The sequence below is a fragment of the Durio zibethinus genome, chromosome 2, assembly GCF_047325235.1.
Source record: "Durio zibethinus cultivar Kanyao isolate XHJ-2024 chromosome 2, ASM4732523v1, whole genome shotgun sequence".
Taxonomy (NCBI): domain Eukaryota; kingdom Viridiplantae; phylum Streptophyta; class Magnoliopsida; order Malvales; family Malvaceae; genus Durio; species Durio zibethinus.
Window position 1 is genome coordinate 26529924 of NC_143163.1, and position 17881 is coordinate 26547804.

General features: G+C 33.2%; 1 pseudogene across 1 annotated transcript; it reads left to right on the forward strand.

The window, feature by feature from the left end:
- Nucleotides 1-254: 254 nt before the first annotated feature.
- LOC111284137 (N-terminal acetyltransferase A complex auxiliary subunit NAA15-like) lies at nucleotides 255-17176 on the forward strand (annotated as a pseudogene). The gene is made up of 25 exons (XR_016332545.1): nucleotides 255-348; nucleotides 591-673; nucleotides 764-913; nucleotides 2473-2588; nucleotides 3319-3424; nucleotides 4394-4465; nucleotides 4562-4677; nucleotides 5518-5650; nucleotides 6295-6370; nucleotides 6473-6528; nucleotides 6661-6734; nucleotides 7097-7151; nucleotides 7265-7360; nucleotides 7848-7976; nucleotides 8080-8162; nucleotides 8246-8476; nucleotides 14174-14297; nucleotides 14378-14482; nucleotides 14605-14736; nucleotides 15091-15147; nucleotides 15268-15365; nucleotides 16333-16418; nucleotides 16564-16692; nucleotides 16795-16876; nucleotides 16963-17176. The product of XR_016332545.1 is annotated as an N-terminal acetyltransferase A complex auxiliary subunit NAA15-like (transcript).
- Nucleotides 17177-17881: the final 705 nt, after the last annotated feature.

Below are 17881 nucleotides of genomic sequence, written 5' to 3' on the forward strand. Positions count from 1 at the left end.
TCCTTTTGGTGATAATTCATTTGTATCATCATGGAGAAAATTAGAGAAATGAAAATAAAAGGGTTTGGTGACTCTTCCTACTTTAGTAATTTCTCTTGTTTATGTTGTTATCAAGGTTATTGGTTTCAATAATCCTTACAAGAATGCCTCTAAGTTTGACATGATTGTTTCTGTAGACTGTATGTTCCTTTCTTATGTCTTATGATTGATGTCAATTGCATTTTTGAAAGCACTAGCTGTATGGTGACTAGTCCATGATTTATGATGGTTCTAGAGATAAGTGGAACATTCTAGCAGTATCAGTGTGGAGATATTCTCTATCAACTGAATTTATTGCATTAATTTCGGGTATATAACTACATTTTTAACCTATGCAGTTTGAAATCTGCAATATTTGAATACCTTCTTCATCTTGGTTGGGTTTTGTGAATATTCATTAGTGTGCGGTATTGGTAGAGTGTAGTAGCGTTTTGTTTAATATATCCATCCTTTTAAATATGCAGTTTCCAAGTAATATTTTATACTATCTGGTAACTGTTTGTTTGTTGTGTTTGTATGTTGTCATATGGGCTTTTATTCATTATTATCAGAAACATTGTCAATGAAGGGGTTAACCTTAAATTGCATGGATCGGAAAACTGAAGCTTATGAGCTTGTTTGGCTAGGTGTAAAGGTTATCTTATTTATTTTCTTTTGGTTGCTATAATGTCAAAGCAGTGTCACTTTTTCCTAACATTGTTTTCATGTTTGTGTCTTAATGTAGAATGATGTAAAAAGTCATGTTTGCTGGCACGTTTATGGTCTCCTCTATCGGTCAGATAGAGAATACAGGGAGGCTATCAAATGCTATCGCAACGCTTTGAGAATAGATCCAGACAACATTGAAATACTACGGGACTTGTCACTCTTGCAGGTATACCTTATTTACCTTCCTTCTCTATGATTTGTACATCTAGACTTAGTGTTAAATCTAAGATGTTTATCTGTTGTATGCTTAATGTTAAGTAAGAACATTTGCTTATCATGGTATTTTTCGAACATTTAAAGGAGTTTCTCTGTATAAGATTTCTTGTAAGCTTTGTGGTTTGCCTAAAAGATTTTTCAGATTCCATTGTAGAATTTGAGAATCTTAAGTATTAGGGTACTTATAGGCAAGTCAATATTGCAACTAAAATAGTTTGGTGCCAACTTTTGTGCAACTGTAAGTTATGTGGTAGTTGGTAAGGGCAGGTTCATTGTGGTAACTTAATATAACTGGATGAAAACACAAGATCAGCTACATAGTTAGTAGTGAAGTGAAAATAAATTTTATGAAATTTGAAGCTGTTTAGTTGCTTGACGGAATCTACTAGTAGATGGATAGAAAAGGCATAATTATATTAAGATAGTAACAAAAGAGGCAAAGATATATGGCTTAAAACAGAGGAATGGAATTTATGGAGATAACTCAACTAAAAGGGAGAGGCTGTATGAGACCATGAAAAAAATATCTTCTTAAACACTTAGAACGTAGATGAGTCAGCTGGTTTTATAACTTTGAAAATTTAGATCATAGTTTTGGTAGAAACAATTTATGGCTTTAGGGGAAGGAAAAGGATATAACAGACATCATCTGATATTCTGGCAGCAGATTAATATGAGAGATGGTTCAGATTTAGTATCTTAATTGAAGGTTTTGTTTTGAGCCACACGCAAAAATAAAACATAAGCAATATAATCAGAAGCAACCAGTCTGATTTGATCCTTTCGTTCTCATTATACTGTAACAAGCAACCACCTTGAATTGATAGTTTCTGGTCTATCGCCACAGATCCTTTTTATCTCTCATTCTACTAGTTCCTTAATGGTTGAAAGTGTTTATAGAATGACAAGTAATATAATCAGAAGCAACCAGTCTGATTTGATCCTTTCATTCTCGTTATCCTGTAAGAATCAACCACCTTGAATTGATACTTTCTGGTCTACCGCCACAGAACCTTTTTCTGTCTCATTCTACTAGTTCCTTAATGGTTGAAGGTTTTAACATTAATGACCTTTGCAATTAGAAAGTGTTTATACTTTCTGGATCAGATCTGGTTCGGTTCTTCTCTTAATTTCATCTGCCCATGTGCCTTACTGCTCCAGAATAGTAAGAAAAGTCGGCGTCTTTGATACTGAAATTGATGATTTTCATTTCTATTATTCTCCCTCGATGCTTTAGCGCTTGCCATATTATGGATTCTTAACTCATGATTTCAGATGAATAAGTCATTTGTTGGCATTAACTTATTTGTGCCCCCCCCTTATTTATGGTTTATATGCCTTGAAAAGTTAAAGGAAAAAGTATGAAGATGATGAGCATTTGTCTTTCTACTAAGATATGAAGTTTGAGAGAAATTTTTTGGATTTGATCATGGTTTTGTATTTTCTCATTGTCATGTTTCAGGTTGTATCAGAAATTATTACATTTATGTTTTGTCTTTTGCATTGCAGGCACAAATGCGAGATTTGACAGGATTTGTTGATACAAGACAACAACTTTTGCATTTGAAACCAAATCATCGCATGAACTGGATTGGCTTTGCTGTAGCCCACCATTTAAACTCAAAGTACTTGTCCTTTATTTTTTTCTTAAAAAAATTTGTTCCAATTCTTATGCTAACTTTCACCAATTTCTGTTGACTTTTATTTTGTGAAACATGTTTTAGAGTGTTGTCATTGTTATGTATACTTGAAGGTCCAAATTGAAGGGCCTTTTGGTATTGAAAGTTGAAATATTTGTTGATATAATGAAAGCCTTTCTTTAAATTAAATGCTTAATCAGGACTTAATGTTTCTAATTATATGATCAAATGGGTGCTAACATGGATGAAATTACTGTTGATTTTTAACACGTGGTTCATATTGTTTGTATGACTTCAACTAAACATCCAATAAGATATCAAACTTCTTTTATGACAATATATGGTGGGTGTGGAATGTGTTAAAGACGTTACTAATATGTATAGATAGGTGGGTAGATAGATAGGTACCCTACTATTCTAAGCTGGTTGCACTTGCATTTATGAAATTTGGTTGCAAATTAGCCTTTTACAAACAATGCCTAGTTAACCGCAGAGTTATGTTGTTTTTGCTATAGTTTTATATGGAGACAATGATGATGCCATATTTTCATTTGGCTTTATATATGAATGAATTGAAGTTGTTGGCACAACAGTTACGAGGGTTTTCCCTTTTCTGTCCCTGTCTTAGCCGAGTAGTTCTAAGTGAATGAAGTCTTATTAATCTCATTCATCCTTTAGGTATTTATGCTGTATTCCTTTTTTTGGTTGATATTAGTGGTGCAAAAGCAGTTGAAATTTTGGAAGCATTTGAAGGGACATTAGAAGATGATTATCCACCAGATAATGAACGTTGTGAGCATGGTGAAATGCTTTTATATAAGGTATTGGTCATGTACTTCAACTCTTTTTTTTTTGCATGCATATGTATGTGGGATGTGGCTGTAATTTCACATGAGTTGACTTCATTATACAGACATTCAAAATTTTAGAATTTATACTAACATAGAATGGGAGTGACCGATTTGGTGTCACTTCTTAACCAGATGCCAACAGTGTTAGTGAAATTATCCATAAACCAAATAAAGTAATTAAATATACAAAAATTAAAGATTTTTAATGCCTTTACCTTCTTTATAAATGGGGTCCCTTTTTTGAATTAATTCTAATTTTTTTCACATGCAATTAGAAAACCTACCCATTTCTTCTTAACTTCTTTTTTCCTTCTGCTTATTTTATTGCCAAAATCTCATCTACTTTCGTGTACATGTTACACCCATTTTTTCTACTTGTGAAGTATGGCTTTTCATGATTCTGTGTGTATGGCTGATAAGTTAAATTAAATCATCTCCAAGTTTACTTTAATCTGAGATGGAGGACTAACTAGTGGCCTATAGTGGTATTTGGCATCTATAAGATATTTAATTCTTGATGTATTCATGTTAGAGAGAAATATGGCTTGTTCACTAATTGTTGGGCCTTCTACCAGTAATCATATCTGTGGTGTTTGTACTTAGCAGCTCTGAATCTTAATAATTGCTAATCTCCAATTATATGTTCTGTGGAACCATTTCGGAATTTTTGTTTCTGACATCTTAATAAGTTAGTCTATCTTTCTTTTTGACTACTCTTTTTTGGTTTAACACCATTAACATGATTCGAAAACAGCTTAACCAATTGGACAAGTACCTACAAGCCTTAGCCCTTGCAGTAGCATTTGTTTCGTTAATAATATTTTGGCATAGAAATATGCATAACTACATTCATTATGCATAATGGATGCTGTACATCTAGACTGGTGGTGCCCCCTGCTGCTTTTCTGATGTTTATGAGGGTATGGTATTTTTCTCCAGATCTCTTTGCTAGAGGAATCTGGGTTTCTTGAGAGAGCACTTGAGGAATTGTATAAGAAAGAGCCAAAAATAGTACGTGTCAAATGTATAATGCCTGAATACTTTTAACATTAAAAATTTTGTATGAATTTTTGGACATTAAAATTCTAACCAATTCTATTATTCTAGGTTGATAAATTGACTTATAAAGAACAAGAGGTTTCTCTCCTGGTGAAACTTGGATGCCTAGAAGAAGGTGCCAATATTTACAAGGCTTTACTTACCATGAACCCTGACAGTTACAGGTGAGTCTTATGCATTTGGTACTCTTTTGAAACACCTAGTTAAGCTCATTAATAAATCTTTCATAGCAAAGAATATTAGTCAACTCTTTCCTTTTATATAGCACTTCTTGAAGTTATAATTGACTTCTTTTTCTCAATGCCGTGGTGTATTATTATTGTAGGAAATGAAGAATAATTAATATTCTGAATAGTTTGTGTGTTTAAATATATTTTTGTTGGGCTAATAGGTTTTTCAATTCTTCTTGTAGTAACACCCAAATTCCTTTACCTATGTTAGAACTTTATGAAGGGTTAAAAGAATGGTAGAAATAGTCATTATTTTTTATGCTCTATTTTTGTTGGTGCTTTAAGCTTGAAACTAATCAGTGTGTATCCCTTATGTCACAAATTCAATCGTTTTTTAGTTTTAAATTTTGTTTCTTTAAGCTTTTGCTTATACTTGTGCGTGTTACATTTACACCATGGTATCTTTACACAAAATGAGGTTATTTTTATTTTTTTCATTCTTGGGATTGTTTTATATCTCTCTGTCCTGTCAAGCCCTTTGCTTAGCTCTTTTAGTAAAAAGGAGCATTATGCACCACCTCATATATAAATATAATTAAAAGGTAGCAAAGCAACTATGAGCAGAACTGTAATTCTATAACACTATATGTGTCAACAGTCTCTTGGGTGCTTTCTCAGATTGGGAAATGAGGAAAATTCTTTTACAGAACTGTTAACTTATGTCTCTTCACTCAGTATATGCCTATATATCAGCGCAATTTATTGCTATTAGGTCTGATAAACCAGGAGCCAACCAACTTACAATTTTTGTATTTGTATATGTATATTTTTCAGATATTATGAAGGCTTGCAGAAATGCTTTGGCCTGTATTCTGAAAATGCCAAGTATTCCTCTGATGAATTTGATCGATTGGATGCATTATACAAATCACTTTCACAATAGTACACTTGGTCTTGTGCAGTTAAGGTGATGGATTTATGTTGTGCTTCTGTTTTCATTAGGAATTTATGATGGATGTTATCGATACATTCTGTTTATTGCAAAAACTCCCTAGTTGTGGAATGTGCTAGTCTAAACTGTTTTATTATGTCTTAACTGTTAGTCATATTAATTTCATTTTCTGTTTTGTATCTCTTTTTTTTTTTTTTTTATGAGCTCCAAATGGTACCTTGGGATGTTCTGTTCATTATATTTACTCTGGATTTCTTCTCTGTCTCTCTCTTATTTATGGAATCACATGATGCAAATCCAACGAAAACCTTACTTTTCTGCAGAGCTGTCAAGCTTTCTCCCCTTTTCTAGAGAGAGGAAGGGTGGCTATTTTTACAAATACTCTTGTAGGGATCTTATTTTTCTTGATGGCTTGATAAGATATTATGTGACAAAAATCTAGTGATGTGCTTCTACAACAGACACAATCCATTCAATAGCTTGTGATATTCTTAAATAATCTAGAAATAGATAGTTGTGGTATTATGCTGAAATACTTAATTGATGTCTTGATGTGACAACTGTAAGAACTCTAGGTGGTTAAAATTATGCTTTCATATGCTTCACCCTTAGAGATTTGACAGGGACTTATATTAGAACTTTGTTTTCTCAATTTTTAGAGGATACCTCTTGATTTTCTGCAAGGAGACAAATTTTGTGAAGCAGCATTTAATTACATTAAGCGTCTTCTAACAAAAGGTATATACATCCAATGAGATTTTTTTTTTTTTTTGTGTTAGTTTGACTGGTGTTTTTAGTTTGTCGGGTGAAATAATGATATATTTTCTTGGTGGTCTCAGGGGGTTCCATCTTTATTCTCAGACCTTTCTCCCTTGGATGATCACCCTGGAAAGGTAAGTTTTCTTACTTACATATTCTAAAAATAGAATTAAGTTTCTAAATATTGATTATTCTAAACTGCTTAGCAACTGGTTGGAGCTTGATTTCATTAGGATTGATTGCCTGCTTTGTTGACACTTACACAGGCAGACATATTGGAACAACTTGTTCTTGAGTTGGAGCATTCAATTAGGACCACTGGCAGATACCCTGATAGCTAGTATATGCTTTAAAACCTTGTGTAATATTTTATTAAGTCTTAAAAGCAAATAAATGTTTAGATTTACTACTCTTTGAGGTAATATAGACTTCCAGCCCTTATGTGATATTCTAGTAAGTCTTAACAGTGTCTAAATGTTTAGATATTGGGTGCGGTCTGAGTGCATTTTTTTCTTTTACTGCTTATTGTTTGGTGAATTCCTCCGTCATTTATGTGTTGTTATCTATTAAACAAGTACATAATGGTTGTCCCATATGGTTGCATGTGAAGTTTCTATATGTTTTTGTTTGTATGCTAATACACAAGCACGCATTTGGTATTATGCTGAGTCATTTCTTGCTTGTGTTTCATATTGAGTGCAGGACAGTGAAAGAGCCCCCTTCAACACTTTTATGGATTTTATTCTTTTTGGCTCAGGCGGGTAATCATCAGGTTTCCTCACCCCGTGGGCCATGGCCTTTTCTTCTTTTCTTGCTATAAATGTTTGGTGCTTTCTTTGCATTTGAGTAACTTTGAATTTATTGATGCAGCATTATGATAGAAAAGGCCAATATGATGTTGCTCTTTCAAAAATTAATGAGGCCATAGAGCACACACCAACTGTAATTGATTTATACTCTGTCAAGGTTTGTTCTCGTCTTCAATGTTCAAATTTTTGCATTGGCTTCATCTGCTGGTTTTAGATTTTTGTTAGCTGGATTCTTTTATTTTATTTTTTGATCTTATATTTTGAAATCTTTTTGCCTGGTTTGTCTCACATCTCACAAGGCATAGCAATACCTGAAAATCTTTCTAGATATTTCCTTGTAGTTATCGTTCACTTGTAAGAGGCTTATCACTTTCTATGATACTGACCTTGATTGAATATATTGTTTTGCACTAAATTGTGCAAAGTTGATATACATTCATTTAAAATGCATAGTAGTTTTTCTTTGTGGACCTTAAGTCTTGATGGGCATTGGGCAGGCATATGACCTCCTTTCTTAGGTTTTAGGGTTTTTGGTACATGGCTATTGTTTCTTGATGAACCTTTTTACTATCTTTTGGAGAAGTACTTGGAATTTTCTTGAAGCTGGTTCTATGTGTATGTTATTTACTTCTCTTTGGTGACAGAGTCGGATACTGAAACATGCTGGTGATTTGGTAGCTGCAGCTTCATTGGCAGATGAAGCTAGGTGTATGGATCTCGCAGACCGTTATATAAACAGTGAATCTGTGAAGGGAATGTTGCAGGCTGATCAGGTTCTAAAGCTCCCCCCTTCATCTTTTATCATAGTCAATATTTGTCACTGTAAATTTCTTTCAGTATTACTGTACTGTTCACAAACTTTTTCCACTCTTGAAGGTGGCTTTGGCAGAAAAAACTGCTATTTTGTTCACAAAAGATGGGGACCAGTACAAAAACCTTCATGACATGCAGTGCATGTGGTCTGTTTTTGTTTATTACCTTCGACATGTTGTCTCTAATTATAATTTGGGTGCACCTACCGAGTGTTATCCATCTTTTGAAGGTATGAACTTGCTTCTGGTGAAAGTTACTTTCGACAAGGTGATCTTGGACGGGCCCTGAAGAAATTTTTAGCTGTGGAGAAGCACTATGCTGATATTGCTGAAGATCAATTTGATTTCCATTCTTATTGTTTGCCGAAAATGACACTCTGTGCATATGTTGAAATGCTAAAATTTCAAGATCGGTTGCATTCACATGCTTATTTTCACAAAGCAGCAGCTGGTGCCATCAGGTGAACATTTTTGTTAGGATCTGCAAGCTTTTCAATGATTTGCAACAGACTTATTCCGTTTGGTTGTGGCCTGTACGTTAAAAATGCTATGTAATCTATGTTGTCTACTTGTCTGGGTGCTTTTAGCTTCTGTCACCTATTGTTGATCAACACATGCATGTGATGCTTCACTTTGGATTAGATTTTCTTTGCCTCCCTCTTTTTCCTTTTGTCTTTTGGGTAATGGGGGATTATTGCATACATATATATTGCATTAATCGTATGTTGCAATGATGTGTTGTCTGAACCTTGCTTTCAAAGCATGAAAAACTTCCTAAAGGTAACTGTTGTTCCTTACTTGCCCTTGTACAACCATTCATTTGTTAATTAGACGCTCCCATTATGATAGCCAGTCTAATTCAAGACTCTTCTAGCAGCCCCTCCATTAATAGGGGAGGGGCTATCTGATTCCCTTCCACTACTCTAGTTTTTCCTTGAATCTTGGATGTACGGATTTACAACATTTTTCAAGACAAAACCTCGCTAAGTTTATAATCAAGAAAGTATCAAGATTCCTTTTCTTACATTTGTTTTTGCTAGAGAAAATTTTTCGAGTTATATGAGCAAAACAGAATATAGGGTTCCAAGTTTTTTGTTGATCAAGCAACAACCTGATTTGAACCGGAGAATAAGGGATTTGCAGTCCCTCGCCTTACTGGTTGGCCATGTCACCAAAGGTTAGAAACAAAAAAAATGAGAGTATCCCCTTTTTAGTTATAGATTGGAACCATACCTTCAATTAGTTATAGTATCTCAAGTAAAAAATTAGTATTGTTCTTTTTTTCAATAAAAAAAAATTTCTTAATTTGATTTATATTATATTATAATAATATAACAACAATTATGATTCTATGTAAACCCCAGAACAAAAGTTATTACACAGCTATAGTTATCTAATAATGTATTTCATCTATCTAGATATGATGTCCATAGGGAATTAGCAAAAAATTATCATGTTTCAATTTTTCATTGAATAGATTAAAATTAAAGAAAAATAGAATTTTTCATAGAGCACGTTGTGTGTTTTCTCCACTAGAGTTCTATAATGGAATAAAAAAAAGGAAAGAATATAAATAGAAATGCTATATCTGCGCATGTTTAATAAATACAAGCCTCTTTTCGTGCACACTTCAATCATATTCTAAATATTCTATTAAAAAATAAAAAACTAAAAAGTTGGTGAAACGTCTCTCTGCAAATCATTTTTTGAACAATGAAATCTATGGAAAAGTTAAGTTTTAGAAAAATCAACTCTCTACCTATATATATTTTATGATTATTTTTTCTTTATCTAAATGAATATATAAAATTAGGAATTCATTTTATTTTTCTAGTATTCAATTGGATTGGAATATGTAATATCATAATAATGGTAGCAATGGAATTATTATTATTATTATTATTATTATTATTGATATTCTATACAAAACTCCATTCGGCTAAATGGCTATCATATTGACTATACTAAGGCCTTTTTTTGTAACTGATAGATTCATAAGTTTTTCCTTAATTCACTCTTACATGGATTATTGAAAATTAAAAGTATATCAAAATGAAATATCTAATAAATTAACTAATTCAAAATTTTCAAATTAGCGATTTTTTTTATTCCTGAATATCCAACTCACTAATTAATTCTTTATAGTGTATTTTATTTTTCTTTGATAAATAAGATAGTAGCCATTAATGTTTTCCTATAATTTTACGTAGATCTTTTTGAGGTAAGTAATTTTTTTTGTGCAATTCCTAATTTGAGGTAAATCTTTGTATCTTATTTGTGAAACTAATTAGTTGAAATTCAATGGACTCCTTGTTTTCTTTTTTCTCCCCTTGAAAATTAACTGAGATCCATGAATGAATTTTTTTATCATAAAACAAAATTTTCTCGCTTCTTTTTGAATGTGAATTTTAATAATGAGTAATAATAATACTTGTCGTAACGGTTTTGGGACCGTCAGACGTAAAAACGGAGTTTTAAAATCGAGAAAAATAAAAAGGGAGTCGTCACCAATCTTTGTTAGGGTGTGATTGGTCACAAAAAAGTTTATCTTTTTAATAAAATTATAAAAACGAGTTTAAAGTTTATAAAAAAGATAAATTTCGGTCTACGAAAAATCAAGTTGGGTCCGAGAGTCGGTTACGCGTGGGGAAATATTAGCACCCCCACAACGCTCATAAATTGATACCATTTAATTATGCGTTATTTTCGACGTTGAATAAAAATAGTTTTAATTTAAAATTTAACATTAATTCCCTTCATTTAAAAATATTTTTGCTAAAATTTTTATTTAGGAATATTGAGAAAATCTTTAAGTTAAACAATTATCTTAAAATTCTTCAATATCTAGGTAGAATTTGAAATAACTCTTTTCGCTTAAGATTTAACATAACAATCCTTAAAATGAAATAACATTATTTATAGAAAATTGTTAGTAACTCTCCAACATCTAGACAGAGTATCAAGAATTATTTTTTTTGGAATGTTATTTTTATTTTATTGTATAATATCACAAAAATATATATTTTTAAAAGTATTATTCCTTTTTTTTTACTATAAAATATTTTATCATCGAACAGCAAATTAAAGAGAGAATAATGTAATCGATTATCGATGATAACATGCTAACGTATGTATGCTAATGAATGTCATTTATAATGAAATGCAATTTAAGAGTTTGATTCTTAAGTATAATGAGACCACCCCGACTCTCTAACATTTAGGCAGAGTTTAGGTGCGACTATTTATATTTAAGATCTCAATTTTATTATACCTTTATTTATTAATCTTATTATTAATGTGAATTACGAATTCGTGTGAAAAGACTTAACGAAGTAAAATTTCCTAAATACTTTATCATCTAGGCGATATTCGGGAACAAATTGCTTTAAATAAAAATTTCACACGCGTCCTTAGGATTTTTAGGACTTTGGATTTCAGGGATTTTGGATTTTTGGGAGTTTGGATTTAAGGGATTTTAAAAATTAAAAATTAGTATTTAAGGTTTAAGTAAAACACGGATCTCTCTAAAAATCCTCATCATCTAGGCAGATTTTCGGAGCAGGTTCAATTTTTTATAATTTTTGAAAACTAATTAAAAATTTCTTATATTTATTTTTTTATGAAAATTTATTAATAATAATTCCGTGAAATTATTTATTTAGAAAAATAATTTTATTCCTTCAAACATCTAGGCAGGGAAAATAATAAAAATTATTTATTTTTTTAAAGCATTTTAATATATTTTTAATTATTATTTGTTTTTAATTTTATTATTATTAAAAAAATTAAAAATTTATTTTAACAAATTTATAAATTTATCATATATTTAAAATAACAAAAATAATAATATAAAAAAAATTAAAAAATTCAAAATTTTTTTACCTGAACCGGACCGGTCAACGGTCCGGTCAACGATCGGTTCGGATGGATCGAAAAAAGATCGGTTCGGCTCGCGGTTCAGTAGAACCAGCTGAGGAGCGATTCGGTCCGGTTTGATTGAACCGGCTCAGAGCTGTTGGAGGAAACGGGTCAGCGGGTCGTTGCGCGGATCCGAGTCGGGTCATGGGCGTGCGGATCCTCATGGTCCAGACGTCGTCGTTTTGGCTATTTGTTCCCCTATAAAGGACCCCTGTTTTTTTTTTTCAGCTCATTCTGTTTGTTTCAGAAAAAAACGGGGACAGAGGGGGAGAGAGAAAGCTCTGAGGAAGAGCTCCGTTCGGTCGCCGGACCACCGCGCCGGCTGCTGCCTGGGTAGCCGCCGGCGGTGGTAGGAAATTTCAAAAGTGACCAGGAGGTTCCTTTCGACGCGATCTTTTCAGATCTGGTCTCCTCTTCGCTGAAAACGACCTCGATCGACGTAGATCGGGGTTCTAAGTTTTCTGTTCTTCTTCCTTTTTTTTTACTTTTTTTTTTTTTTTATAAAATACTCAAACTAATAACCTTGCTTTTCTTGTTGCAGGTACCTCCTTGGCGCTGGGTTCCTCGCCGATTCGGCGAGGACTGTGTTATTTTTTCGTTTCTGTTTTTCTTTTTTTTTTTTTTTCGGTTGGTGTAGTTTCTGTTTGGGTATTTTGGGTGTTTGGGAGTGTTTTGAGGGAGGGGTAGCTCGTTTGGTGATTTTTGGTAGGGATGAAGTGAACGGGTTCCTATGCGTTCGAGAGAGATTTCGGAAAAGGGGGGATTCGAGGGAGAGGTTTCAGAAAAGGGAATTTTTAGAGCAAGGTTGAATGGGGATTCCAGCCAGCTTCCTCCTTCTTGAAGGGGAAGTGGCTGGAGATTTTTAAAGGCTTCAATTAGGGGGATCTAGGTGGCTGTAGGGTAGTTGGTTGGTGGCTGTAGGGTGGCTGGTCGGGTAGTTGGTCGGGAGCTGGCGACAGCGGCGCCGTACCAACTCCCTGATTTCTGTCTTATTCTGTTTCTTTTGTTTGTTTTTTTTTTTTTTGTTTTGTTTATTAATAATTTTTTTTATTAAAAATATTATTATTATTATTAAAACAGTAGACCCAGACAAAATTGTTGTCTACAATACTAGTCATTTTGATATGCACAATGATTTTAAGTTCGTTATGAACTTTATGATTTTTTCAAATAATGTTAATCAATCTGTTTTTCAATTTCATTTGTATAGGAATACAAAAGAGAGTTTTAGAGTTCAAATAAGAGGCTGTTGTTGATTCGTTTGTTGATCTAATTGATATGTATGTGATTAAATTAGTATTATGTATCAGAATGCTATGTAAGATAATCCTTGTGCCCCGTCTCTTTGTTTTATATACCTGATGGACCAAATACATAATATATAGGAAAATGTACCATTAGCGAATTTTCAACTGTGGATACATGTCTATCCTTACCATACAGAAACAAATGCTATTAATAAGCCAATTATGTTATATTATAAAGCAGTTTTTTTTTTTTTTTTTTGTGGCTTTACACATACCTTAGTTGTAATAACTCCTCTTGCCCTGGTAGGAGGTCTGAAGTTCAAATGCTCTCCCACAAATTATTAACTATTAAAAGAAGATGCAAATATTTGGATCTGCTTAAAAAATTTGTGTTCAAATGATGCTCAAGTCAAATTTAATTTAACAAGTATTCTAGGTTATAGTTTCTTTTATAAGGTTATATACTTGTTTCATACTTAGGATGGTGTTTTACGTTGTACTTAGGGGATTCTTATTATATTATGTCGAGACCTTGTGGTATATGCCAAACAGGATAAAAATTTTGCTTGGTAGTCTCAATTTGCTTTCGTTATATCTTTTGTAAGTTCATATTCTCGTGATGTTATTACTGAAAGGATTAAATGTTCCTTGCAGGCATATTGAAATTTGAGATTGTGGCTTTTTAAATGATAGGAAGGCGGCACCTGGGATTTCTGTTGGGTTAAGGATGGAGAATTGCATGTTACTGTACCAGAATTTATTGTTGATTATATAGCTTTTTATATTGATCTTATTGATTTGATGGTGAAATGGAATGGGATGATATAGTGACAGGCCATGCAACAATTAAGTAATAGTTTTTGTGATTGATCCATTGTCCCATTTCTATGTTGGTGTTTCTTTCTCTGAAACTCTTGGCTTGAAACTGGTGATTACTTCAATTTTGAACCTTTTCTTTCTGCATTGTGATAATTATTGGATTTTGAAGTGCAAATGCTATCTAAAGTTGTTTGATTCTCCTTTGAACTCACTGGCTGAAGAAGAGGATGACACATCAAAGACTCCTTCTCAGAAAAAGAAAATGAAGAAGCAGAGGAAGGTGGAACGAGCTAAGAAAGTATATCAGCTTGTTTTGGTGATTCTTGGCTAACACTCTCTTTGATGATTTCATTCTGATGCCGTGTATTATTTTAAGAGGCAGAGGAGAAAAATGAAGAATCAAGTTCTAGTGGCATCTCTAAGTCTGGGAAACGACATGTTAAACCTGTAGATCCTTATCCTTTTGGAGAAAAATTATTGAAGGTTACCTATTATTATCTTTTCCCTGTGCTTTAGATTCCTGATTAAAGTCCTCGTGCTGTAAAAATGTGTTACGCTAATGCCTATTAAGCTAAGACTGTTTAATCTGTATTTTTTTTTTTCAGACAGAGTATCCCTTGTCAGAAGCAACGAAGTACTTGAAGTTGCTTCAGAAGAGCTCACCTGATTCTTTGGAGACGCACTTACTTTCTTTTGAAGTAAATATGAGAAAGCAGAAGATTTTGCTTGCCTTTCAGGTATTATATTTTCCAAGAATTGAACATGAGATGTGTTTCTTGTTCTTTTTGTGTTTGGTCAACTAGAACTGATATTTAATTGTCAGCTAGTGGTTTGTGAGGAAGCCCCTTCTCTTGTTTTCTCCTCTCTTTTTTCACTTTCTGCCTGTGGATATGTTCTTGAAATAAAGAAACTGTACCGTTTAACCAAACATCCTTTTCTTATTGCTCTACTCAATGAATTTATGTGTGAATTAGATAGTTTGCACGACATATCTTTGAGTTGTAGAACAATGGTTTTGTGCAGTAGTACTTTTACTATTTCATGAGCTCATATTAGTACGTTTGTCTTGGTTTTATTTTGTTTTCCTGAAGGCTGTAAAGCAACTGCTAAGGCTGGAAGCTGAGAATCCAGATTCACATCGCTGCTTGGTATGTAACATCTGCCCTACCATATTTGTGCACTGCCATGCACAACTGCATTCTTTTCTGTTCTTAGATACAAAGATCATGTAATCTTTACAATGCTTATTTGAATTTAATCTAATGCAGATTAAATTTTTCCATAAATTGGGCTCAATGCCTGCTCCATTAACTGATGCTGAAAAACTTGTTTGGAGTGTCTTAGAAGCTGAGCGTCCATCCATCAGGTTCTCTTTGAAATGGTTTTATGATTTCTACCATCTTAATTTTATTTAAATTTTTTTACTTCAAATAATGCCCGATTTGATTTTTTTCTATTTTTTTCTGATGATAAAATGTGTTCTCGTTATAGACTGTAGATAATGATATTGCTAGTGTAAACTGTTTTATTATGTCTTAGCTGTTAGTCATATTAATTTGATTTTCTGTTTGGTATTTTTTTTTAATGAGCTCCAAATGGTACCTTGGGATGTTCTGTTCATTATATTTACTATGGATTTCTTCTCTCTCTTATTTATAGAATCACATTATGCAAATCCAACGAAAACCTTACTTTTTTATAGAGCTATCAAGCTTTCTCCCCTTTTCTAGAGAGAGGAGGGGCGGCTATTTTTACAAATACTCTTGTAGGGATCTTGTTTTTCTTGATGGCTTGATAAGAAATTATGTGACAAAAATCGAGTGATGTGGTTCTACAATAGACACAGTCCATTCGATGGCTTGTGATATTCTTAAATAATCTAGAAATAGATAGTTGTGGTATTATGCTGAAATACTTCATTGATGTCTTGATGTGACAATAGTAAGAACTCTAGGTGGTTAAAATTATGCTTTCATATGCTTCACCCCTAGAGAGTTGACATGGTGGCTAATTCTTTTATTAGTGGCTATCTTTATCTCATTCTTTTAGTTAAACTGACTTTCCTATATAAAAACCTTTTGACGATGGGCCAGGTTATGGCATGATTGAAATAAAGTGTCAAACTCTAGAGCTTTTGGAATTTGACTCATGCAGTGAGGATGTATTTAAATTGTTTTCTTCCTGTAACCCACATTTGTTATGTATTCATTCATGAGAATTGTAATTATTGCTGTTACAATGTGCATCATTATTGCCAATAAATGCTACTTCCTTTATGATGTGTGATGAATGTTCTAGGACTTATATTAAAACTTTGTTTTCTCAATTTTTAGAGGATACCACTTGATTTACTGCAAGGAAACAAATTTCGTAAAGCGGCAATTGATTGCATTAAGCCTTTTCTAGCCTTTATATACAGGTGAGATTTTTTTTTTTTTTTTGTATTAGTTTGACTGGTGTTTTTTAGTTTGTCTGGCTATTGTTTCTTGATCTTTTGGAGAAGTTCTTGGAATTTTCTTGAAGCTGGGTCTATGTTTATATTATTTACTTCTCTTTGGTGACAGAGTCGGATACTGAAACATGTTGGTGATTTGGTAGCTGTGGCTTCATTGACAGATGAAGCTAGGTGTATGGATCTTGTAGATCGCTATATAAACAGTTAATCTGTGAAGCGAATGTTGCAGTCTGATCAGGTTCTAAGGCTTCCCCACTTCATCTTTTGTCATAGTTAATATTTGTCACTAAATTTCTTTCGGTATTATTGTACTGTTCACAAACTTTTTCTACTTTTGAAGTGGCTTTGGCAGGAAAAACTGCTGTTTTGTTCACGAAAGATGGGGGCCAGCACAACAACCTTCAAGACATACGGTGCATGTGGTCTGTTTTTGTTTATTACCTTCCACATGTTGTTGTCTCTAATTATAATTTGGGTACACCTACTGAGTGTTATCCATCTTTTGAAGGTATGAACTTGCTTCTGATGAAAGTTACTTTCGACATGGTGATTTTGGACGGGCCCTGGAGAAATTTATAGCTGTGGAGAAGCACTATGCTGATATTACTGAAGATCAATTTGATTTCCATTCTTATTGTTTGCGGAAAATGGCACCACGTGCATATGTTGGAAAGCTAAAATTTCAAGATTGGTTGCATTCACATGCTTATTTTCACAAAGTAGCAGCTGGAGCCATTAGGTGAACATTTTTGTTAGGATCTGCAGCCTTTTCAATGATTTGCAATAGACTTATTCTGTTTGGTTGTGGCCTGTACGTGTAAAATGCTATGCAAGCTCTGTTGTCTACTTGTTTGGGTGCTTTTAGCGTCTGTCACCTATTGTTGATTAACACATGCATGTGATGCTTCCTTTTGGGTTAGATTCCTCTTTGCCTCCCTCCTTTTCCCTTTGTCTTTTGGGGAATGTGGGATTATTGCATACATATATGTTGCATTAATCATATGTTGCAATGATGTGTTGTCTGAACCTTGCTTTCAAAGCATGAAAAACTTCCTAAAGGTAACTGTTGTTCATTATTTATCCTTGTACAACTATTCATTTGTTAATAATTAGACACTCCCATTATGATATCCAATCTAATTGAAGACTCTTCTAGCAGCCCCTCCATTAATAGGAGAGGGGATATCATATCAAGATTTCCGATTCCCCTCTCCTACTCTTAACTTTTCCTTGAATCCTAGACGTAAGGATTTACAATATTTTTGAAGACAAAACCTTGCTAAGTTTATAATTAAGAAAGTATCAAGAGTCCTTTTCTTGCACATGCTTTTGGTAGAGAAAATTTTTTGAGTCATATGAGCAAAGCAGAATATAGGGTTCCAAGTTTTTTGTTGATCAAGCAACAACCTGATTTGAACCGGGGAATA